The sequence below is a fragment of the Haemaphysalis longicornis genome, unplaced genomic scaffold (assembly GCF_048455015.1).
Source record: "Haemaphysalis longicornis isolate Haplotype H1 unplaced genomic scaffold, Haemaphysalis longicornis Haplotype H1 scaffold_1, whole genome shotgun sequence".
In the NCBI taxonomy this organism is placed as follows: Eukaryota; Metazoa; Arthropoda; class Arachnida; order Ixodida; family Ixodidae; genus Haemaphysalis; species Haemaphysalis longicornis.
Genome location: NW_027526203.1, coordinates 321,492,267 through 321,517,270, shown reverse-complemented (window position 1 = coordinate 321,517,270; position 25,004 = coordinate 321,492,267). Strand labels below are relative to the sequence as shown.

The following is a 25,004-nucleotide window of genomic DNA, read 5'->3' as shown; positions in this document are numbered from 1 at the left end:
AAATTTTTCGTGCAGTCTTGCTTGATCTTCAGCTTATCATGGAGGCGTACCAGCAGCATGAATAGTGAATCTTGAAAAAGTAGCTGCAGTGAGTGAGTCTAATGCCGAGGTTGTAAGTTATAGTTGACTTAGGCACGAGGTTCGGCGACAAATGTAGCCAAAAGAAAAGCTTTCGGGGCAGAATTATGCTGAAAGATCCTGCAATATTTCTGCGGCGTACTTTCAGTGAACATATCGTCCACGATGCTAGCGTACAGCTGAGCAATCCCGGCAGGCGCCAGGTGAAGGCAATTTGTTTTCACCAGGTTCCGATCGCTTCGGTACGGGGGCTGTGGCTCAAAACGTTATCCCGAAGATAACTAGGGTTGTCACCATAAGCATTGACCGGGGACAGCTGCCATACCCAAGCTTGCAATTTGTTGGGCTTGTAAGCCACCATGACGAAGCTTCTACAAACGTGGCGCTCCAGTTGAAAATGGCGCTCATGGTGAAAATTCCACAGCCGCTGAAAAGATTGCCGTCGATTAGTGCTCCAATCGTTGAAAAAGCATTACGTTTTTCCCGCAATTCAATTCCCGGCCGCGGTGGCCGCTTTTCTGATAGAGGAGAAAAGCAAAAACGCCCGTGTGTTCGAGATTTCGGCGAACGTTAAAAATCCCCAGGTAGTAAAAATTATTCGGGAGCCCTCCACTACGGCGCGCCTCATCACCTGTGCAGCGTCGGCACGTTAAACCTTATAATCAATCAATGTTTTCCCGCAAGAATGACGGCGCTTCCACGCACAGAATGGCCCCGTTGAGGTCTTTATACAAATTCATACCTTCCCTATGAACTTCCACAAGTACATAGACAAGCTTCACGTCAAAATGAAGCTCCTGGATGTATAGCGAAAGGCTACAAAGTTTCTGCATGTTTAGATAAACCAAAATGCACGAAAATAAAGAATGCCATGGCCAAGCAGCCGGATATGGCAGCAGTGTGGTTGACTTGTGTACGTTGACGTTTGCATAGCTAAGAAATGGTGCTAGACTTAACCGTGGATTGTCGTTGCTGGCCGGTATTACCGGCAGTGATCGGTACAATCGGCATTCATTGACACAACCCCGACTTTTTATGCGAGCAGCCGCAGGCTCCACTACGAGCGAAGCAAAGCTGGCGAGTTTGGGGCCTGCCCCACCTTAGCCCCACCGCACGGAGCACGCCGTCCGTACACGGCAATTTTTTTGGCACGCTGGCTCTCACTGTCGCCGGCTGCGATGGACAGGATCCATAAAGCCAGTCGTAGTTCTAACCTCCGCAAGGAATCAACGAAATGAGCTGTCGTCATGGTCTCGTTAGGACGGTCTTAATTTATCCGTCTCTGCATTATACAGTATTAAGTGCAGAACACTTTAGGGTCCCGCCTTGTCGTCGTAGATTGTTCGCTGTCATGTAGCCACCACCAGAATCAGGCGGCGTAGCGACGTGATGGACCCAAGCATAGCCCGACGGCGTAGTAGCGTAACGGACCCACACAGAGGCGTCGAAAAATAAGCGGTTTATACAGTTATAGGCGTTCGAAAGTCCGGAACCACTGGCTTTTGTCATACATGTCCTTGTTGTTTGGCGCAACGAAAACGGCAGGTACATTTTAGGTAAAATCTGTGTAAATAACCGGCCCCTCCCGCGTACATTTAGCTAGCAACGCCCGTTGGGTTGGTATTTACGATAGTAAGCGAATAAAAGGGGCTGCCAGAAACGACGCGTTCCAAACTGCGCAGTAAAGCTCCGGCACGTGCGAGAAAAAAGAAGCACAAAAAATTAAAGCCGTTCCACTCAATGTGAAAGCTGTCGGTAGTGCAGAGCAGCGATTCGCCATAATGGGCTGCTGCGCGGCCATCCGCTCACTGCTGCGTTTCAAATTTCCCGCCTTCGCAGTGCGCGCTTTCCCCCTGCCTGAAACCACGGAGCTCCGTGCCTGAAACTGCGCCAGCGGGAGTTCTGTTCTTTTTGAGCTTCGTTTAATTTCGTATTCTGGAGCTGTTTTGCGTTATTTCGAACGCGCAATTTTTTTTCTTGCGCGGTTGGAGCCTTTCTGTGCCATTTAGAACGCACCATTTTTTTTCTTGCGCAGCTGGAGCCTTTCTGCCGCATTTCGAACGCTCTATTTCTTTTTTGCGTGGCCGCTTTTCGCACTTGCTACCGTAAAAGCCAGCCCAAGGAGCGTTCCTAACTAAATGAACCCGGGGGCTGCCGGTTATATACACAGATTTTACCTGAAATGTACCTGCAGTTTTACAACGGGAAGATGTATGACAAGCGCCACCGGTTCACGAGGTATGAACGGTTATGGCTATTTAAACTGCGTAGTTTTCAAAGCCTCCGCACGACTCCCTGACCCCGGTACAGAAGGCTCTACCTAAATCCGTTATCTCGCTGCGCTGCCTGATTCCGGCAGTGGCATCGGCCGTTAGCCAGCTGAGACGACAAGGCAAGCCCATAAAGTGCTCTGCACTTAAAGGAACAGAACTCCCGCTCGTGCGGTTCCAGGCAGAGAGGGCGCTAGCACTCTGAAGGCGGTAAATTTGAATTGCACTGGACAAAACCTGTGTTCCATCCATTCAGAGAGGAGTGAGACAGGGAGGGGAAGAGCGTGAGGGCTGGTATCAATGAGCGGATAACGGCACCGCAGCCCCTCTGGCGGATTAATCATTCATCTCCACATCCGACCTCTTTCAGGCTCAGTAGAACTGTTTTAATATTTATGATGCACCCTGAATTTGTGAGATACAGAAAAATAATTGCCGACAGACAATTCTCATCGTGGTTTAAATACATTTATTTTAATTTTTTGCACAACTTGTTCGAAGTGCCCATAGCTTTAGAAGATGATCGGCAAGTGTCTCTCCGACCCCTTCAACCTAAGTTTGACGTTGTAAGGCCAATCGCTACTGGGGCTGATTTAATGTTCATAGTGTTCTAAAAGCTCTGAGGTATATAGAGACCTTACTATTTTTTTTTTGTGGATAGTTTTTCAGGCACTAACTTCAACCATTTGGCTGGATGATCAAGTACGGTTTGTCGGCGCTTGGGAAAATTACCAGGAACATGTATGCATGTATCCCAGAAGGACAACTAGTCGACAACCGCATGCTTTGAACTCCAACCTGGAGGCCTTTTGACAGTTAATGGTTTTTCTTTTCTAGTGCCCATTGTAAAGGGTAGGAGTCGAAGTCTTCAAAGAAACATTTCTATGTTTGCGCAACGTTATTTTCTCCCCTGATGGCACCAGAATTGAGCCCGCACATTTACTCACCGTTATTGTCATGAAAGAGGAGCAATGACAAATGTACTGCCGATCATGATCATACAGTTATGTCGAAGCTAGAGGGAAAACACGAGGGGCCGTGGTGGTCTTCATAACAAGCGGCCGCAGATGTCCGTGCAAAGCCTAACGCAACCACAGGATTCTGGGAGCGGTGTTTTTCTAGACGTGACCATGTGGCTGCCAGGTTCCCCTCCACACTTTTACCCGGGGAGTAGAGGCGCGTTTCGGTCGTATTTATGCTCCTGTCAGGTGCCGGCCACATCAGCTTGGTATAGCGCGCAGCGTAGCGGGACGCCAAGCAGTGCGACTCAAGTCACGTCGCTTACACTCTCCCGCGAACGCAGCCGGGACCTCGGGGAGAGAGAGACTGTGCTGGTCGCTCGGCTCGCAGGATGAGTTGGATGCTCGCTCCCGCACAAAAAACGTGCCGTCGTGGAGTGGCCTCCCCTCCTGGAAGACTAAGTGGGATTGTGGGCCGTGGCTTCCGCGCAAACATGCAAGACGGAAACATTTTCCCATTGAGGGCAAGAAACAAGGAAGGCGGCTCCGACTTGGTCCACGCGGCCAGGCAATTCATCAGCGCAGCTACATGACAGACTCCCTCAGTGGGCTTTTCTCCTTGCACGCTACATGTGCACGTCGAGGCCCGATATCCGAGAGCCTTTCCGTGTACGCAAGACCTTGCCGGCGGAATGCGGGATGAAGACGCGTTGTCTGAGGTTTCCGTTGAGATACAGCTCACCCCAGAGAGAACCGCAAGAGATGCGCGACGAAAGACTCTACTCGAAAGGGTTATTCGCGCACGCAGTCAATTGATGCGCCGTATGGCTTCTTCAGACCATCTCTATCCACCTTTCTGCATTAATACGGATACATTGGTCCCTTGCTTTGAAACCTCGACACAGAGGCGCAGTACTCAAGGATTTGTAGGTGACGAGCGCTTCCGCCCCACAAAAAGAGAGCCACATGGGCGGAGCTCTGCATGGGTATAGGCCGCCCTCCCACTATAAAAGCGTTTTTTATTTAGAAAATGTAATGGAAGAAAATCGGCATTCTTTCAAACTTGCTAACAACATGAAGAAAAAAGCAAGAAGTATTTTCCTTCCAAGTAGCAATCAAAAGGCTGAATGAATTACTCTCCGTCGATTGGGCGGGAAAATATCAGGAGCGATTTTTTTTCATGATAGCAGAAATTTCAACGGCAGGAAGATGACTTTAACGATCCGGCAATGACAGGAATGAACAAAACCAAATGAAACTTCTAATAAGCCTTAAAAGACGTAAACTCTCCGTAATAACAGCAATTTCCAAACGCGTTGAGTTCATCAAAGGGCCCCGCAAGGGAAATTAGTCAAGAGCTCCCGATTCCTCATTATAAATGGCCGGCTATAAAACTGTGAAGGAAAATATTCTGTGTAACAGTCAGTTCGTTATTATTAGGACCCATGAACTAGCAGGACATGTAGGGAAAGCAAAAGCTCGTCAGCTTCTCTGCGAGCACCAGTGTATGCGTAAGATCATTAATACTTGGTAAGGTTTGAGGCAAAAAATAATAAGCCGTTACACTCTGTGAAGGTGGGTGGCTAGAGAAGCGGTTCAACCCACGACATAAAGGTGACACACAATTTTGAACAAAAGTAGGAACTCATTATGACATAGAAATTCAACTTGGCGCAACGAAACAGTCGTCTTAGCGACGCATTGTCACATACTTTACTGCGGCGTAGTTTTGACAAAACGAGGATTACCACTGTTTTCTCTAACCATACTCCTCCAGTAGGCGCCCATGCATTTGCAGCAAACGGGCTGCAATGTTTGCAATTTCGCAAACCAGTAAATAAAACTCAGCGGAACAATAGAGTTGTATTAGATACCAGTTTTCATCCTATTGTTTTTGGAAAGTTTTGAAAAAGCAAGAGTTAGAGCCATTTTCTGCTGAGCATTTACGATGCAGTCGCCTTTTCCGCGAGGCGTTTTTGTTCGCGCAGAAGAAAAATGCACGGCGCCCTAGCCACATAAAGATTCGCTTTAATAATGTATTTCCTCATTTTCCTTTCGGTCTTGGTAGTGTAGTGGTACTTGTTGAAAAAAGTAATGACAACAGCGTGAGCTATAACAACAGTTGTAGTATTAGCTAATACGACAACTACTACACACTAACTTTTTTTGCACCCTTATTGGCCGGAAAGCGTGTAAAAATCTTGTTTCATGGCACACGCTTTTAAAAGGTGCTTTGACTAAAAAAGGGTGTAACGATGAAGAAACGCTGGGTTTATAAACATCATAGAATAAGCATGTGTGCAGCGCACCTACTCCGTGGCAATGTGGATTGGCCGGGCGCGCAGCGCGCATTACCGATGCATTCAACACGCACAAGTCACACTTGCACTGCAAATGAATTGAGCAAGAATGCCAACGGGATGCACGCGAAGAGCGAGTATACACTTATTTACCTAAGAAATACGCCTGCTCTTCTTGCTTTTATAGCCAGCAGAGGAAGGCATTTTGCTAAAGTCCGCACAGGCCACAACCCTCGGAAACTATAGGCCGATCTATCTTTTGTCTTCATTTTCCACTCTTCTAAACAGTCATGCATCGATTCGTTTTGGCAGCAATCCGTCCATTAATCCATCCTAACCAAGACGGCTTTATGCCCGGAAGGTCAGTGGAATCAAATCTTGCCTATTTTCTGAGCAACAGCGGCCCTTCTTTGTTCTCACGCCAACAGGTTGATACCGTCTGATTCGACGGTAGCGGGGCCTTTAATGCTGTTAATCATGATTTACTGCTCAGAAAATTGTTCGTAAGTGGTCTAACCCGCGAGTTTTGCCAGTGATTCTGCAGTTACCTAAAATGCAGGTCTAATGCCTATTCCACAAAATATATCATGGCAATTCCATTCTTAAGGACAGACTACTACTAACGAATCCATCGTAAATGTCAGCGCGCGTTGATCATCGATACAAAGTAGGCATTCCATCTTGTCAGACAAAGTGTTTTCACGATTCATTTGTACCGAGCACATCTATTAAATGGAATCAACTGCCACATGCAGTTGCCGAAATCTTGGACGTCGTGGCTTTAAGGCGTGCAGTTTAAAGACTGTTTGAGTGAAAATGTGTTTGCCGTTAAGTTTTTTACTTTCCCTGACTTGCGCAGTGTTTATTTGTTTTTTTAGCCTTCTCAGGTGAAGGTCCGTTGTATTTGTATTGTCTCCAGCCAAATTTTCGCAGTGTCGACTCTGTTGGAGTAAAGCTGGGTTATATGAGTGTTTACGCCAACTTGTGCAACGCATGCTTCCTCACCAATTCAACTTCCAAAAAATGTACCAAAATCGCCATTTTTTTTAAGCAGTCACATTTTTCCCCATGCAATTCTGATTCTGAAAATATATTGCATGAATAATTTCTGTTTAGAATTAGCACAGAAATTACAAAAGAAAAGACCTGCTGCTGGGGCGGCTTTGCCTCAATGCATGCCGTGGTAATAAGTAAAAAAAAACGTACTGAAAGTCAAAGTATTTATTTGGTACAATCATGGTAACACACAGAAAATTGCACAGACGTTCCTTCGTCGTAACAAAAGCTTTCATGACTAATAGTCGCTCTGTGTGGGGTAGATTTCGAAGCATGGTGTCACACAAAGCCCGATTTGGCAGTCCTCGCACTAGAATCGCGTTTCTTGGCGTGACTTCTTTGATGCATCCATAGAATGGGCACGTGTGCAGACAACACATCTCCGCGTTGGCTCCTGCTTTTTTGGCATTGGTGGAATTTCGTCTTGGGAAATGTCGGCATTTGAGCCTTGTCAGAGATGAGTCGGATCTGCGACCTGCTCTAGCCAGAGTGTGGAGGCTCTTCTCAAGTACTACCTCCACAAGTCGTACGCTGAAATCCAAATGACTCAGTCGTCCTCCTGACTTCTTGTACAGAGTAAATGCATTGAAGATAGCTATGTCAAGGAAGTGGCGAAATAGTTTCTTGTAGTAGACCTTCTGCCCCTTGCGTAACGATGGATAGTATGACAGGTTTTGGTCCGACCGGTCGACGCCACCCATTGTGTTGTTGTAGTCGAGAGCAATGGTGGGCTTAGAAACTTGCACGTTCCTGCGGGTGAAAACATCTTGCGTGGTAGGTGAATGAATGGTGCTTATGAACGTCACAAGCTTCTTGTCTCTTCATTGGAGGGCGAGGCATTTTCCACGTCGAAAGGATCAAATTTCACCTTTTTTCAAACTCGTGTTTTTGAACGGAGGCATGCCCTTTCTTCCGGAACGAGCTGTTCCATAGACATCGGTTTTCCACTTGAGAAGAATGTCAGCTAGTTCCGGTGAATTGTAGTAGTTGTCAACTGTCAAGGTGTATCCCTTGTCGAGAAAGGGCCCCATAAGGTCCATCACTAGCTTGGTGCCCATGGCTTCATCTCCGGTCACATCTACTGTCCCCTTGCCAGTGTATACTATCAAATTGCAGATGTAGCCACTTGAAGATTCACACAATAGAAATAATTTGAGGCCATATCTGGCACGTTTCAGCGGAAGAAACTGCTTCCATGCTAATCTTCCCTTGAAAAGCAGGAAGCTCTCATCAACGGACACATCCTGTTCTGGCACATAGGCATCAAGGAATGCCTCGTTCAGCCTTGTGACAACGGGCCACAGCTTCCATAGCCGGGGGTGTGGATGAGTAGCTTCATCCATGGTTTTCAAGTTTGTGAAATGAAGGCAGCGCATCAACGCGTTGAAGCGGTTCCTGCTCACGGCTTTGCTGAACACTGGTGTGTCCAAAACTTGCTTTGTGGACCAGTACATCTCAACTTGAGGTTTGCCGACAATACCCTGCGATATTATGAGTTCAAGGAAGACCATAATCTAATCGCGGTCTACTGGTTTTCATGTAGAACCCGGGCAGCAAAGTACGCTACCGCAAACTGGTTTGTTTCCGTGACGGTTAGGTCAATGATGTCCCAGTCAAAAAATACATAAAACCAGCCGGGAATGTCATTTTCGTCAGTGGGCTTCCGCACGATTCCGGGCGCTGAAGAGAAGGGAAACCGTGGAGGTGCAGGTTGCGGGTTATCGGTGTCCACGCGCTGCCGCACACGTGCACTGGTCAGTGCGTCACTCTCGTTGTCGTCATCATCGCCGTCGCTCTCGTCGTCATCTGAAGCAATATCCAGGATAAAGTCCACATCCATGTCACTGTCGGACACAAAATCCATTTCTTCACCAACGCTGCTTTCTTCACAGCTCCAACAAGCACTTCTTTTTCTTGGCGCGTCGCCACCACCGGCATTCCTTTTGCGAAGCGCCATTGTGAAATGGCTATTTCGCGCCTTTCCCGCGCGAAAAGCACGAAATTCAGTTTTCCATAGACAACTACCGCCATCTGGGGTTGAAAATGGCAAGCGAAGCAATTGACGACGGTGATACGTCTTTGGTGGCAGAAGGAGCGGAAAATCGTGCCGGACGAGCGTGACTCGTCGTTGGCGATATTGGTACAAACTTGGGTGACGAGTACAGCTCGGGGTTGGCGGCTAAAGGGTTAAGTAGGGAGCTGTTGATGTAACTATCGCAGTGTCTGTACGGTTTGTGTAAAGAGCCGTTGTTTTCATATTATTACTTGCTGTATATTCTTCAAATAATTTTGTTATCCCCCACTCCCCTCTGTAATGCCCCTGGGCCCTAAAGGTATGTAAATAAATAAATAAATAAATAAATAAATAAATAAATAAATAAATACATGTAACTTTATTAGGGAAAGGGCTGGCTCAGAGGCCTATAGGAATGGTAGGGCGGAAAAGGAGGGAGTAAAATTAAGTCCGGCTCAGAATGTCAGCCTCGCGTGCGAAGTCCCAGAGGGAACGCAGCACTCGGGCTGCGTGCGTGTGCTGTGGTGGCGAGATCCAGTACTGGTACGTCGGAACTTGGTGGCGATGGCGCGCGCGAATAGCCTCAAGTCCGGGACACTCCCATACAAGATGCTGCATAGTGGGGCGGACCCCCAGGTCGCATGTTCGACAGGTGACGTCGGGATGGGAGGGCTCAGCGTCTTCAGGTTGCTGGCGTCCACGACGAGGGATGTACGCTCGCCATTTAGCAATGACGTCATCGGTGAGTGCCGCTCCAGCTCGCGCCTTATAAACGAAAACCTCGGCAGCACGCGGCAGTCCGCTCGGCAATGGATGGGGGTCAAGAGGCACCGATGCGAGGAGCACTTGCCGTCCGCGTTGCTTCAGGAAGTCACGCTGGTCGTCGGGGTCCTGGAGTGGACGGGCGGTAGTGAACCCGTGTTCCAGCGACGGCGAGCGGGAGTGGAGAAGCGCGCTCGCCAAAGCGTGAGCGGTCTCATTTCCGAAGCCGCCCGCGTGTCGGGGAACCCAGGTCACATGTACGGCCACATTGTTTTGCACGTAAAGTGCACGGCAACTGCTCTTAATTTGATGAGTAATAAATAAATAAATAAATAAATAAATAAATAAATAAATAAATAAATAAATAAATAAATAAATAAATAAATAAATAAATTGCGTTTGTTTTGTAGGCGCTACATCCCGGCGTTTCCCGATGATTTCAGGGGCACCTCAATGCTCGACGCTCGACCTTCCGCACTTTAACGTTAATTTTTGTTATCGACATCCATCCCCTTATTAGGCACTCTTCGCTTTCTTAGTACGCCGAAGATATGAAGTTCTATCGCGCGGTTTCTTCGCCTGACGATAGCGTGAAACGACATAAATGCAATTTCGGCGTGGTGCGACAACAACATTTTTAATTGAGTCTCTCCAAAACTATCATAATATAATGTACTTGCAAGACTTCCCCGCTCATTTTTACTTACACACCGCACCGTGAACCCGTAAAACGCGCTGTAGTAGCGCGCGATTTGCGTATAATGCTGCATTGAAAACTGCGTTTCAACTCGCTTGTAAACTACCTGACCAGCTCCTGTCTCCGTACGCTTGGCGTGATTTCCCGGGCGACCAGTGAATTCACTGAGTGATCGTGTTTTGTCTCACACTAACGGAGCCTACTTTTACCTAAGCTCGACTTTGATAGTGAAATTTGGAATTGTTTAAGCCCTTCGTCGTCCCTTAGACTGGAAAGGATTCAGAAGCGCTTCACAAGAATCGTAATTCGTCGTTACTGATAATGGTGTAACCGCTGCTGTCAGCCCATTTCGCAACTTTCGAAAGAGGCATTGCTGGTAGCGAGGGAAATAAGTGTTGTTAAAGAGGGGGTGGCGATGGCGAGGAGGAGCCCGGGAGCGGCGCCGAGTAAAGCGCCTTCACCGGAAGTAAAACTGGGGTGGGGGAGGGGGTAGATATATACTGCTTCGCAGAAGAAAGACAACAGGTGTGACTACCTGCAACAGTTTTTCCAGCCTTTGGGAAGGACTAGAATGCCAAATGTTTAGTGTGTGTATTCGGGGTACTCATTTTCAAATTCCTTTAAAAAAATTCCATTTTATTATCAATGTGCAATCATCGTATTATCGTTCTACTTATTTACGGCAATTTTTAGTCGTATCAGTGCTAACAAGAAAAGAATTTTCAAATGACTAAAACTGATTGGTGCGTTGTATAATTATCTCGTAGCAACTGTTAAGAGCATAAAATTATTTTTATCCACATATGTAGGCAGTCATACTACTTCTAAATGAGGGGCTACGGGGGTGTACTCGAACATTTTAACGAGTGGGGGTACGTTTAGTACCTCATCGTGTTTGAAACGAATTGACATTGTTTATTTACAAAGTGGCACCAATTCCACACCATTTTAATACCCAACAAAAAATCGAGGGTGTTCAGTCGGCCACCACCCTTTTCGTTGCACAGAATGGGTTCAGTTACACAAACAACTAAAATAAGGGTGTTGGAAAACAAACCCAAAAGCTGTAACCACCTCCCACAACCCGAACCACACCTTTACAACACATTCTAGAGCATGAGGGTGTACTCTGAGAATCTGCTGAAAGGTGTTCGGATAACAACAAAAAAGGTGTAACCACCTTGCAACACTTTTCCCGGATTTCGCAGAGGATTAGAGGATGCAAAGTGTTTATTGTGTGCATTCAGGGCGTTTTTTTCTATACCTATCAAACATAATTCATTCTTTTGATAGAATAAAACCATGTATACAGTAATCGTGTTATCATTTTGCTTTGCTCACGACACAATTCTTAAGTTGCATCAGTGACCCGCCGCGGTGGCTCAGTGGCTAAGGCGTTGCGCTGCTGAGCACGAGGTCGCGGGTCCGATTCCAGGCCGCGGAGGCCGCTTTTCTGATGGAGGCAAAAAGGAAAAATGCCCGTGTGTACGAGATTTCGGCGCACGGTGAAGATCCCCAGGTGGTCAAAATTAATCCGGAGCCCTCCACTACGGCGCGCCTCATCGCCTGCGTTGCGTCGGCGCGTTAAACCCCACAATCAATCAAGTTGCATCAGTGCAAACAAGAATAAAATTTTCAGGGACTACCACTGATTTATGTGCGGGATAATTATTGTGTAACAACTGTTAATGTCATAACAATAATTTTATCCGAATAAGAAGGTGACCGGTACTGCCTCTTAAGGAGAAGCAATGGCGGTGGGCTAAACACCTTCCACAATCGGGGAGGTGGGAGTGTTTAAAACTAGATTTATGGCCTTAATAGTAATCGCTCTAATCAAATAACAAACACCCTTGTGACATCTTTTCCACACCCTACAGAAAACACTGAGGATGTTGGAGTCGATCATCGCACTTTTTTCCACATGAAATAGGTTTGAAGCTACGAATTAGGGTGTTGGAACCTAGGAAAAAGGGCGTAACGACCTCCCCACACGCTTATTACACCTATATTACGCCTTTTTAAGGCGCTAAGGGTGTAAAAAAGTTTAGTGTGTACTACTACTACTACTACTACTACTACTACTACTAATAATAATACTAATAATAATAATAATAATAATAATAATAATAATAATAATAATAATAATAATAATAATAATAGTACTAGCACTAGTACTGGTACTACTAGTAGTAGTAGTAGTAATAGTAGTAGTAGTGGTATGGATTGGTAGTAGTATTGTATGGTATGGTATTGTAATGGTAGTGGTAGTATTTTAGTATACTAGCGATCTCAAAAGTAACTAAGTCAGCATTATGCCAACTTAGAAGGGAGATCTGCGAAACTGAAGCTTGTTGCGGACAATGAAACTTGTGGCGCATTTTCTCCGAGCTCTTATCCTGTACACCAAAAGGTAAATATTTCGTATGTTTTATTTCTCGGCAAATCAATGTCAATATAATAAAACTATTTCGGCCGGACACCCTGGGTTTTTCAAGTCACAGTTCACGTTTGGTTGCAAATCAGGTAGGCAAACGCAAGGGCAGAACTTCGCGACGAAGTTCGAAAGGCGAAGTTTGTTAATCAGAAGGGAACAGGTTTGGGCGTGTTGGTTTGTTGATACCTGCGGAAAAATGGAGGAGTTGCAAAGTTAAAATGTCAGTCTTTTCTCATAGTTAGGAAGCAGGTAGGGATGAAAACTTTTGGCATCGCGCAGCTAGCAAGTACCCGCATCTGAATCAGCTGGCCGTGGCCTGTTATTGGTAATTCCCAATGCCCAAAGCGCTCTGCCAATGCTGAATACATGGTATCTTTCTATATGTTCTCATCGGCTAATCCAGGTAATCAACTGCCGACCGTTATCCTCCTCACGGTAGAGGGTTATGCACGGCCTGGGTAAGCTGTGAGAAAACTCCCCTTTTCCGGTATACGTCCATATCTTGACCCAGAATTATTTCACCTCAGCACATAAGCAAGTATGCAACTCCAGATCAGCTACAAGCAATAAATACACCTGTATATATTTGACGGCTATGAATAAAAAATTGCATCCCAAGAAATATCTACAGAACCTCTTTTTCGCGGTCACCTTACAACCGTATACAGAGTGCCTTGCGCCATTCCACGTCATACGAGTCAGCAAGTGATGGAAGTCGAACGGATAGGGAACGCGGCGTAGGCTGTCAAAAGAATCTTATCCGTACTAGACGTGACGGTAGTGTCAACAGGATGTCTTCCAATTTTTTACTCGTACCATGCCCACAGACATCGAACACAAAACTCTTCATCATGTTCGCTATGCCTTCCCTTCGACGAAGAATACAAAAAATTCCCGGTGAAAGGGCTGACTCATTTGCATATCAAAGATTGCATCTGGATCGTATTTTAGAAATAAGTTTTGAAACTGTAAGCTTACGAGTGCTCACCGTATTGATTCCCGACTCTAGCAAATGCTGTTTCAACAAATGCCGTTTTTACAAATCAACTTCGCCTGTACGTCATTATATCTGCAGGTATTTCGGCATAATGCAGGATGCAGACCGTAACCGCGAAAAACGTGCCTCATATTACTCTTAATTGTATATGCAATACAGTCCAGCTACTTATATTTCAGGTGTACGCAGGTGTACTCGCCAACTAACGTGAGTCGAAAAACATGCACGAAACTATTTTTTTGTCTTTTTTGGTCTTGCTTGCGCACGAAAGAAAACGTGCCCGATGGTGCCCTTACGGGAAAGGAGCTCTGCAGCGGTGCTGATGCTAGATAGGGTGAACCCCGCGCCCTGCGCGGCCGGTGGGAATCCCGCATGCTGGAACGAAATAAAGGTTATTCTCTCTCTCTCTCTCTCTCTCTCTCCTATTTTTCCTTCGTCGCCGGGAGCACGGGGAAAGCTTCAAGCTTCAGTTGTCCTCAGCACAAAACGGGACTCCATAATTTCCTCACCGTAGCAGATATGCTCTCTTTTTGCCTGCTATTCTTTTTTTGCTATTTTATTACAGGGGCTATTGAGCGCTTTTATTGCAGCAACTGGAATGAAGCCGGCCATTAGCGACTACAGTGATTGTGTGACGTCGCAGAAGCGCCCAACAGGAATGCCTAGACATTGAATTACGATGGAAGGAGATAAAATGTTTTGTGAGTTTTTAAGTTGCCCTATGTGCGTAAATCAGTAATATTTGGTTCGGGTATTTTGTGGCCGCCCCAAGGACTTCAATCTGTTATAACCCATTCTAGAAGCATTTAAGGGGATTGTGGTGACGCCCTTGAGCCCCGCTCAATACAATTTAGATAAGCGCAGGTGTATTCGCCTAGGTGCTACCACCTTTATATGTGTCGAAAGCCGTTGCAAAAGCTGATGTTACCAGGGGAACGTCGACAGCTAAGTACAGTCGCGCTCACTATGACCTACACCGCTCATTAGTATTCACCGCTTTGTAAAACCTTTGTCTGGATCCCGGGGTTAAAGACCGAGTGCGCATTAGGAGAACAACGTCCTAATGAATCAAGCCTTATCCTAACGTATATGCCCATAGTCATTGTTTTGACGATATAATCGTCTGAATACTAATGAGCGGTGTAGGTCATAGTGAGCGCGAATGTACCTCAGCGCAATATCATGGCGACAAGCGGCACCCACACACACGCAAAGAGCCTTCTGCGGTTCGCGCGTCGTCCATCACGGTGTTGTTTTACAAGCGACCTCGGTCGGGTTTATAGATGGCAACCTTCCCACGCTCGGGCAGCCTATAGCGCGCCACATTTGCTCTTGTGTGTTCTGATTTTTTTTTTAGTTTTCTCCGATGTCCCCGCACAGGCTAGCGCTGATTTCAATCGCCCTTTTACGGCCTTCAGTGTTACATCGTGCAAAACCGTCGTACTTGTTGTAATTGTGGTCCCGCACAGCAAATTGCCGCTGCTGCAAAAAGTAAACAAAAACACATTTGAGTTCGTATGAAAGTTGAACTCGGGTGGCCACGGTAAGAACCCAGTGCGTTGCCGCTGAGCTACCTGCGCACTTGACCAGCCCCCGAACAAAAGTTTGACCAGTGCATGCCACCTGACAAGTGAATGGCATGGCACGTGAGTAGAACAGGTACCCCTCCCCAACGGCGCAGTACTCTCATGCCAGAGCTCTTCGATGTGCTCTCATTCCGTAGGAGCTGTGGCGTCTGTCACCAGACTGCCTGTTGTAGTATTTAGCGGCAAAGGGCGGAGAAACAAAAGCGAAGACAGATATGCCAGGGCAGCGTAGCACTAAAGAATCCTCTCGAAGTAACTCTCGCCGGACGGCGAAGAACGGAGCGCGAAGAGGCTCGAATACGATGTAACAGTAAAAAAGTCGTCGATAAGTGTCGCCAGGCGTTGCCCCTTCAAAGCACGTAAGTACACTTAAATGCCCCGAGAAGCGCACTTGGTCGGACTGCCGCTTCTTTTATAGCATTGTTTTTCAGCCCATTGACTTCAATTGTTAGCCGTTGGGTGTGTGAACACGGGCTGTGAGTGCAACGGCATGCTTTTATGAATAATTTTGTTTACTACACTACTTTCAGTGAGCCCGTTCATACCGTAGTACGGGACGGTTTGTTGTTGCGGTAGCAGAAGTTGAAGCCTTCATCGCTGGCGCTTTCGTCAAAAAAGCCGAAACGATAGGACTGCCGCGCAGAATGGCCCTGCTGAAGCCGCCTGACCCAAGCTCATGATGCTCTTCTTGAAATACTTTGCACGATAACTGACGGAGCTTCGCACACAGAGGAAGCACCCCGAATGCGAAAAAGGCTCCTGGTTTATATGAGTAGAAATGCGCCAAAATACAAAAAAATGTGGCTAATTGCTAGGCCGTTCGGTTGCGTACGTGAAACGTGTGTCAACGTTCATGACGCTGCATGCCGTTAGACTTTTCAAGAAAACAGTGCCCATTGGTCCTCGCTTGATATTGGCTTCTCCTGTACCCGTAAGCGCTCGCGTTTCGAGGCGCGATCCCAGACGAGTGGGTGCACGCAACCCATTTCACGGCAGAGTTCGCGCTGGCTGTCGGATACTCGGACGAGGGAGTGGTACTGACGCTGCCCGGTAAAGAAGTGTTGACATAAATTTCCGAAATGAAATAACTGTGTAAATGGCTTCCTGTATGTGGAGATGTCTCAAAGCAAGTTTGAACGCCGTCCGTGTCGTGTAAGGTATATTAAATCAATTTAATCTCTGCACGCGCGATAAAGCTGAGAACGGAGACCTTTTTTGTTTTTTTTACAGAAGCACCGGCGCGGTGATGGAACTTGGCAGCCAGACTGTTGACGCCAGGCCACGTGCATAAACTGCCCATTTGCGAGTGGCGCGCCGTACACCATAGTCTCGCGCGTATGGCGGTGGTTTCAAAGCGTGCAGTAAGGCAAGTTCTCCCCGCATAGACAAGTTTGTGCTTACCATCACGGCGGCTTAAGATTCATAATACCACAATTTTCGCCTTTATCATCAGCTGCCTTCCCACAGATGTAACTCTGTTTTCTTAAGAGTTTAATTCAGGTGAGCGGTAACGAGTTCTAGATGGAGCTACCTGTCCTGTCTACAGCTGTCATGGCATGGAGTTCGTACCACTGCCGAAGTCGCGTTGAAGCCGTGGCTGGCGGTCTGCCTCCACCCCCCTACCCCCCGCCTCGACGCACCCGCTCACGACGTCTCGATTCGTCCCATCATAGCTTGAATAGGCTGTAAAATGGAATAGTAAGCGAGTGCAGGGCCGAGTAGACGGCCAAACAAGATGGAACGGGAATGGCTGCGAAGAAATGCCGTACTGGAGAACAACAGAAAAAGTCACAAGCAGCCAATGCGGCCGCTTAAGTAAAAAAACGTGACCTTTGAGACGGTCTGGCGGGAAAGCTGGTTGGCGCGGCGGGCAGAGGCATTGGAGCTGCACCGTGTGGCTGGCTTCTAAAGCCGCAGCAAGGGATGGTCATTGGTCCTAGCCCTAACTTCGTGAGGGAGAGGAATGAGATGCTCATGTGCTCCTATGATCCACCTGTGAATCTTCCAATGATGAATTTGTTTACATTAATGTCTGTATAGCACTCAGTACGGGATCCGAACTCATGGGTAAGGCACGCACTTACGTTTTATGCTTTTAGTCGCAGGACTCACCGCCGGCGAAGCGAAGCTGGCGAATTTGATGATGATGAGTGATGAGGGTTGGTTATTGGCTTACCCCTTGTAACGGGTAGTGGTGCATAAAAACTTACTTGTAAGGCCGTTTGACATGGCTCCGCCTTCGACTTATTAAAATGAGCCCCACCAAACGACCAGCGCTATCCCGACCCAGCGAGCGCTATCACGCAGCCGACTGAGCTGTTGCAGGCGGCGGCTGCGTGGGCCAGTCGTGAAAGGGACAGCCTTCGTAAGTGCGCGCATGGCTTCCTTTGCGGTAAACCGCTGCTAAACAAAGCACGTGCATATCTGCTGCACTCCTGGTGTCCAGGACTGAGACAGCACGGTCGTCCCATGGTCTCCTGGCCTGAGGAACCCCTCTCACATCACCAGGCCCACAATAAAGTTTTTCCTCCTCCTCTGCTGCGTGTTTGTTTTAGATGCGACGCATCTCTTTAACTCGCCTTGTCCCATCGGCGTCTTCCGTCTTCCGTAGTCCGCATCCCTCCCCCATTCTCCTCGCCGCGCCAGCTGCGCGCTAACGCCGCTCTCACCGCAGCGCCATCTGCGTGTTAGCGCTCGCTCCCGTCGCCGTGCCAGCTGTGCGTCAGCGCGCGTTAGCGCTCGGTTAAACATCTAACACGTGCTCATGCGCTGCTCTCCCTCATTCCCCTCACCGTTAACGCGCGGTACATATAAACGCGGTAACTGCGCCGCTCCGCTCAGTTGTTCCGCCGCTCCGATGACATCCGATGACCACCGATGATTTGAATGGAGACCAACAGGCCTGCTATCGCGACGGTCAGCGCAACCGTACGTAATATAATGGAAACAACAACAAATTGACACGCTAAATGGAAACAAGATAACGGAAACGCAACGGAAACCCCACGATGCGTCGCATCTACCCATGGTACCCCTCGCGGGAAGATGGTGTAAATTTTTCTTTAGGAGGAGTGTCCGTCGCTATTAAAAAAAACAGGAAAGCATGCGGCAAGTACTTGTAGCCCGCATTATTTTCCTCACTCTGGAGTTCTGCGACTCTGCAGTTGCAGATAGGAATAGCAGGGTGCATGTTGCTCTAAAGCATAGCAAACGTCGATTGCACTGGAGACGCGCCGTTGCGCGTGTGCGTACCCTGCCTTTGGTGGGACGTTGACATACGCATCGATCGACGTTCGCGTAATATTAATAGTTGTTCTGAAGCTGTGCAGCTTTTAACTTCTATTCCAATCAGTTCACATATCCAACACAAACTGGCGCGTGCATGGTAAATACCGTACAGCAGTTCTATAGAACTCGCCTGATTTTTTTTATAATTTCATTTTCCTGGATATTTTGCTCTTTTCACCTGAGGATGCGCCAAACGGGAAGTAACTATTTTTGCCTATTTCTTCTCTGCAGGTGTCAAGGACAGCACAGGCCTTCCACGGGTTTCCAATCTTGCCGCGAGCAAAAAGGTATGGCAACCTACTGTTTTATTTTCTCTCTTTAGAGTTCACTGCTTTTTTACCCCTTTCATGGCTTTTTGCCAGTGCTTGCTGTACGGCGTCTAAATTATCTATACTTGTCCTTTACATATCGCTGTAGGGTTGCAGGTTGTGGAAAACAATATACGATCAAATGGTACGAAATTTGTCCTACGCCGGACAGATAGGCACACAGATCTCTTTTCAATGGAATTGAAGAAGAATATTAGGCATGGCTTTTCGCCGTTTCTTCGGCGGCAGGGATGTCAGCGTCGAAATTACTGAAAGGGCATTTCGGCAGTTGGGTTGTAATTTCCGCGGACAGTAAATTTTTTTTCCTGATATATAGGGAAATCAATAAATTCGTGCGCGGCGGGCGACATTTCCACAAGGTTGGTTGTTACTCTAGTTCCTACTAAAAGACGGGTGTCTTCTCTATGCTGATGCATATAGGGCGGGTAGATAGGCTGCGCTTGCGCTTTGTCCAGTCGCTTGAATTTGATGCACCTTTTTACACGTGGTCTTCTCCGTTATTTGACGGAAATAAATGTATATTATTATTATTATTATTATTATTATTATTATTATTATTATTCGGCATGATGGCGCCCAGTAAGGATAAGTGTCTCCACTGCTGCCGCGTTTTTTTTGGTAAGAAGTTTTTTCGATGTTCTGCGTATAAAGGCCGTGCGCATGGAAAGTGCATTGTTCTTCCGGGTGAGGAATCGCAGAGTTTGATTTCCGGTGCGGAGTCGGTATGTAATATCTGTGTGGCTGCGGCGTCACCAGCTAGGCCTAATGACCGCGGTGAGCTAACCAGTGAAGACGGTCAGCCAGCGAGCGTCCCGGCCAAACGAGTGGCGTCCCCTGTCGGAGCAAGCATCGTCCTTTCGGCGGACCTATGCGCTGAGGACGCGGCCCTGAAGAATCTCCTGTCTGAAGCCTGGGCCTGCATCTCTTTTCTCGGCGATGTAGTTATCGAGCTGCGCGCGGAGAACCGGCTTCTGCGTCGGGGCAACGTGGCTGGGCTTGCCAAGCAGGCCGCAAACGTCGCTTCCCTGCGTGAGGAGGTTCGCTTCCTGCGAAGGGAGCTCGCGCGTCCGCCGCCTTCCCCGCCTGCTTCCCCGAAGCCTGCTAACCTTACCATGCTACCGGTGACGTCAGCGCACTCTGGCCTCACCATGAGGTCGTCGTTCACTGCAGCCGCCGCCGGTGCAGCTGGTGAAGGCGGGCCCCTCCTGTCCTCTACGAACGCTTCGGTGTTCGTAGAACGCTGCAGCAGTCAACCAGCTACGGCGTTGAGTGCTTTGGGTACCCCTTGGGACTGCCCTTTGTCTTCGCCCCTACTGTCCGAAACTGCGAGTAATGGCCCGCCGACGAACTTACAGAAAAAGCGGAGCCCTCCTCGCGTGGGTGCATCAGAAGCTTCAGAGTTGGTTGTGGTGCGACGAACAGCGAGCTCCTGGGAAATCTTTCTTTCGAAATTGTCGGCTAACACAACATCTGGTCACCTGTTGGCCCACTTGTCGACTGTGCAAGTCACGCAATTGTCGTGCAAACGTCTTAAGACCAAGTACGACTCGTATTCGTCTTTTTGCGTAAGTGTTCAGGAGGAGTGTTTTAGGCGCCTGGGCGACCCGTCTATGTGGCCAAAGGACGGCCTCGTCATGCCGTTCGAAGGCAAGTTCCACCCTGACATGGTGCACAGCTGTGATTACTGAGCATGACAAGTAAGAACGACCTCTCGGCGTCTACTATCAGAACACTCGAGGTCTACGTACTAAGTCCTCCGAAATTATTAGAAATGTTGTGTGCTCTAAATTTTCTGCTATTGTTATTAGTGAAACTTGATTTGCAATGATATCTCGTCTTCCGACTATTTTCCCCCGGGCTATGAATTTTTTAGAAGCGACAGAAAGTTAACTGGGCCTAAGCAAAACAGTGGTGGTGTTCTCTTTGTCGTTGATCGCTAAGTGCAATGCGGGCGGCGTGCTGACCTCGAGACCCTAGAGGAATCGGTCTGGCTTGAGGTAGGCTTCACGAGGGGCGAGACGCTGCTCATCGGTGCATTCTGTATATCCCAGGATATTTTACATTCTGATACCTTCTGAATATAATCGAAAAATCACGTCTATAGACAATGTTTCAAATGCACACTAGCACCATAAGCTAATTATACTTGAGGACTTCAACGCCCAAGGTATTCACTGGAGCAGTCTTTCATTTCAGCAAAAAAACCATTATGCAGCGTCGAAATGCAGCATGTTATTAGATTTTCAATCGTTAACCTCCATTCAGCAGTTCTGCCGCATAGAAAACTTTTGTGGTAATGTCCTAAATGTTTGCTTCTCAAACTTGAAAAAGGTACAAGTGTGTGCCTCTGAAATATCTCTTGTACACCCCAACAAACTTCACCCTCCTCTTATTGTCTCTGTCTCTGTCGCTGCCCAGCAACGCTATGGCGGTGTTGGCGATTGTGCCCTCCCGCAATAAAAGCGTGGAGATTATGCTGGGCTGCATCACTTTTATTCATCCGCTGAATGGTCAAGGGTTTTTGATGTCAATGATGTTGACGAACAGGTTCAACGTTTTAACAAAATTGTCAGGAGTGGCATCAAAGTTGCTTTAAACTTTATCGTACTACACTATTCAATACAGTATGTTAAACATCTATGATGTCTCTGTCGTTTTTTTTCTTTCTCGATTTCTGGAATTTAGTTTCTCTGCGGTGCTGTTTTAACCAACTGATAGTTGCCTATTTTTGAAACTGTTTCCTGTGATTTGTTCCCCTCATCATTTGTCTCTACTCTTGCCGTTGTTTTTGTCTTATTACTGTCAAACCTTGTTGCTGTGCTTGTTGTGCCGTCTTTACAACAAGCAGAGCCGCAAAGACGTCTTCTTTTATTTTGTTTCCTTTTTTACCTGAACACACCTTTCACACCAGCTGTGTTTTATTTCTTTTATTTACGTCATTTTAATTTCTCAATTTCTGTGCGTCTTGTCGCATGTTTGTTTCTTGCAACATGTGTGCAACATGTTTCTTGTATATTGTTTCTATGTAACTATCCGTGCGCCAGCACTCAGGCATTTGGCTGCTCCTGGGCACGTAAATAAACATTATTATTATATTATTATTATTATTATTATTATTATTATTATTATTATTATTATTATTATTATTATTTTATATTAATATTATTATTATTATTATTATTATTATTATTGGTTTGTTTAAAGCCCAACTGATACTTAAAGAAAGAAGACAACGTGGATCAAACTAGACGTGGACGGAGGAGAGAAGAAACGACAGATACAGTCGCCAACAAGCTTGTTGGCGTCTATCTGTCTGAGTTGGCGCCTGTATCTGTCGTTTCTTCTCTCCTCCGTCCACGTCTAGTTTGCTCCATGTTTTCTTCTTTGTTTAAGTATGTACCAACTAGCTCAGCGACAAGTTTTGTTAAGACCAACTCCTATCCCTGTTCTCACAGAAAATACGACAATTAACGTACAATTTCAGAATTTGCAGGTCTTTCTAACGTTTTCGGAAAACCGCATTATCACAGGTAGTTTTAACCGCCGATAGTGACCTGGGTATCGACGAATGTTCGTATTTTTGATTTGCGCCGAAATTTTGAATATTGAAAAAATTGCTATTCTAATTTTAAACGCTCTTTCGGAAAAGGGGATTAAAAACAGCACCTGTATACCCACTTAATAAATCTGGCGACCGCACAGTAACTTAACATTACCTCATAGTTTACATTTTATATTGCTTGTGAAAAACCTTGCAAACATGAATTTACAGCAATGAAAAGTTCTTCTACAGAGTCATGATTGCCTCCAAAATGACACCATGGCTTTTATGAAAACGATATTTTTTTAGATCCTCCTTGAAGATTGAAGGGATGTGCTATATTGATGTTTTGGCAAGAATATGATCTTTTTGTGCTCTCATTTTCGATGTTGCGGCAGCATTTGATATAGCAGTCGTGATTATTTTCGACAAGCTCTACAATGATGGCTTTCGTTGTTCATTTCATAGGGTTTTAAAGCTTTTTTGTCATCGCTATCAACTGGTTCCAAAGGAGAGTTTACAGTTCTCATGTGCGCCTAAAACTGGCGTTCCCCGAGGTTCAATCACTTATCCATTGCCTTTCAATATTTGTTTTAATTACATTCACCATGCCTTGGCTAACTACACGCTTTTCAATACGACGATGACACAGCACTTAAAGGTCCGGAGCTTCGCGACTGCGGGCCACCTTCTGCCGCATTTCAACCATTTCAACGGCGTCTACGGGGTGAAGGCTGCATGGCTGACGGAAGCACATACAAAGTTTTGGCTCTCTCGCTTTCTTTACCCTTTTTTGCGCCGTAAAACACTGGTAATAATAACCATAACAATTTTGCTCGTTTAACGCACCTATGCTACACAGGTCTCGATTGGAGGCAGCACAACGCAATGGCCGCTGAGCGTCGGCGGCGCTACCAGGAAGTTTCGCACACACATAAAGCAGCCCCTCATGCCCCAACTGGGATAAATGCACAAGGCCAGAAAACTCAAAATAGAGACACGTATTAGACAAATGCCCATTATTTCACTCCTGTATTACTGTAACAACCGCTTGAGGAGTTAAAAGCAGCGCGTTTGGCCGTAACGTGCGCAGAAATCTTTTGAGCCTCAGTCGCCACTTAATGAAGGGAACATGAACTCCCTAATTAGTCGACACTCATTTGACTAAGACACCATTTGGCAGTGAGGTTGTATGATGATTGATTAGGTAGTTGATGAGGAATATGGGAACAGTTTGAGCTAGATCTCACGCGTTTGAGCTTTCCTTCGGCAGCAAAATCCAGCAGCTCCCGGTCATTCACTAGTGCTTGCTGCACCGAATTGCGCCGACTTCATGTGTGATGGCGCCACGAGAAGTTTATATGGTGCGATAACAGGAATCGACAAAAATCGAATGAAGAAAACGCCCGTGTGTCGAGACTTCGGCGCACCTGTAAGATCCCCGTATGGTCGAAATAGGTCCGGGGCCCTCCGTTACGCCGCAGCTCATTTTACGCACCTCTGGCGCGTAAAACCACCAGAACTTTTTTAACATAAATTCCAACCAAAGCGTCACTGATGCCGTCATTCCGTTGGGACGTAACTCTCAGTTATGGCGTCCCCTCGGCCTTTGAAAGATTTGCATCAGCCCTACGCGCACATTCTGAGCCAGTGGTATCGCTGCGTCCTTGCCGTGGCCTTGGACGGCTTTATTATCTCCGTTGCCCCATGGAATGACACGACGGACAGAGCCACGTCGGCTATTGACACACACACGGCGACATGTTGGAGAAATAATCTATTGCCTCCTCGAACATTGCTGGCGTTGCTTTAAAGTAAGCATCCGCTATAAACTTTGGTTGCTGTGCAGCTCCGCCTATCCGGAACTAATTTAGGCACACAGCGCGTGGCAATCCCTTTCGTCTCTGTAGATGCTGGCTCCGCACTGTGCGCCTCGTGCAACTTTTAAAAGGCGCAACCCGGTTTTTTTTTTCTTGCCATGGAAGGCGGAGTCGCGAAAGGCGTCAGGATAGGATCCTTTTGAATCCCATAGCTTCACCGTCGTCCTACTAAGGATTCTTAGCCATTTAAGCGCGCCTCCAACTTCAAACTGCGAGTTGTGCTACATGGGAACGAATTAAACGAAATATATGAAGAATTACCTTCTCATTCTTTGGTCACGTGTGCAAAGTTACGGGCATGGGTGGGGCATCAAACTGTGTCACGAGATTTATACCTCGCAAGGGGAAAAATTAAACCCGAAACGAACATTCGAACCCATCGGAATGACAGCAATGAGTAAAAATTCTCGTGATTCATTCGTATTTTATTCTAAGGGTATAATTCCGCCGAAAAGTTAAAAAAAGTGTAGTTAAAATTAAAGGAAACGATAGCAGCAAGTTTCTTTGATAAGTCTATATTTCTTTCGCAGTGTGTTCCTCACAAGAGCTCACCGGCAATAAAACAAATTTTGTCCGGTCTCGCATCTTTCCACTTCGCAAACACGATCATTCGCAAACGCTCTGCAGTGCCCAGCTTTCGAGATTCCGTCATTTTCTTTACGCAATTATGGAGGGATAGGCAATCTAATCGAAATTTGACCCCCGTCATGTCCTGCATTTATTTATTTCACCGTAAAACCTGTAAATTTTAGTTCAATTGCTTTATTGGTAACCCAAAATTTCGCTGTGCGCACTCCAGTCCTTCCCATA

General features: G+C 46.8%; 1 protein-coding gene and 1 long non-coding RNA gene across 2 annotated transcripts in view; one reads left to right on the top strand and one right to left on the bottom strand.

Annotated features, from left to right (window-relative positions):
- The window catches only part of LOC144151461 (RYamide receptor-like), a 920,756-nt gene that overhangs the window by 234,716 nt on the left and 661,036 nt on the right, over window positions 1-25,004 (top strand). The window contains exon 2 of the mRNA XM_077682514.1: window positions 18,676-18,731. The gene's annotated coding sequence lies outside the window, so the exon portion shown is untranslated. The remainder of the gene's footprint in view (window positions 1-18,675; window positions 18,732-25,004) is intronic.
- The window catches only part of LOC144151468 (uncharacterized), a 459,596-nt gene that overhangs the window by 157,568 nt on the left and 277,024 nt on the right, over window positions 1-25,004 (bottom strand). The gene's annotated exons all lie outside the window — the stretch shown is intronic.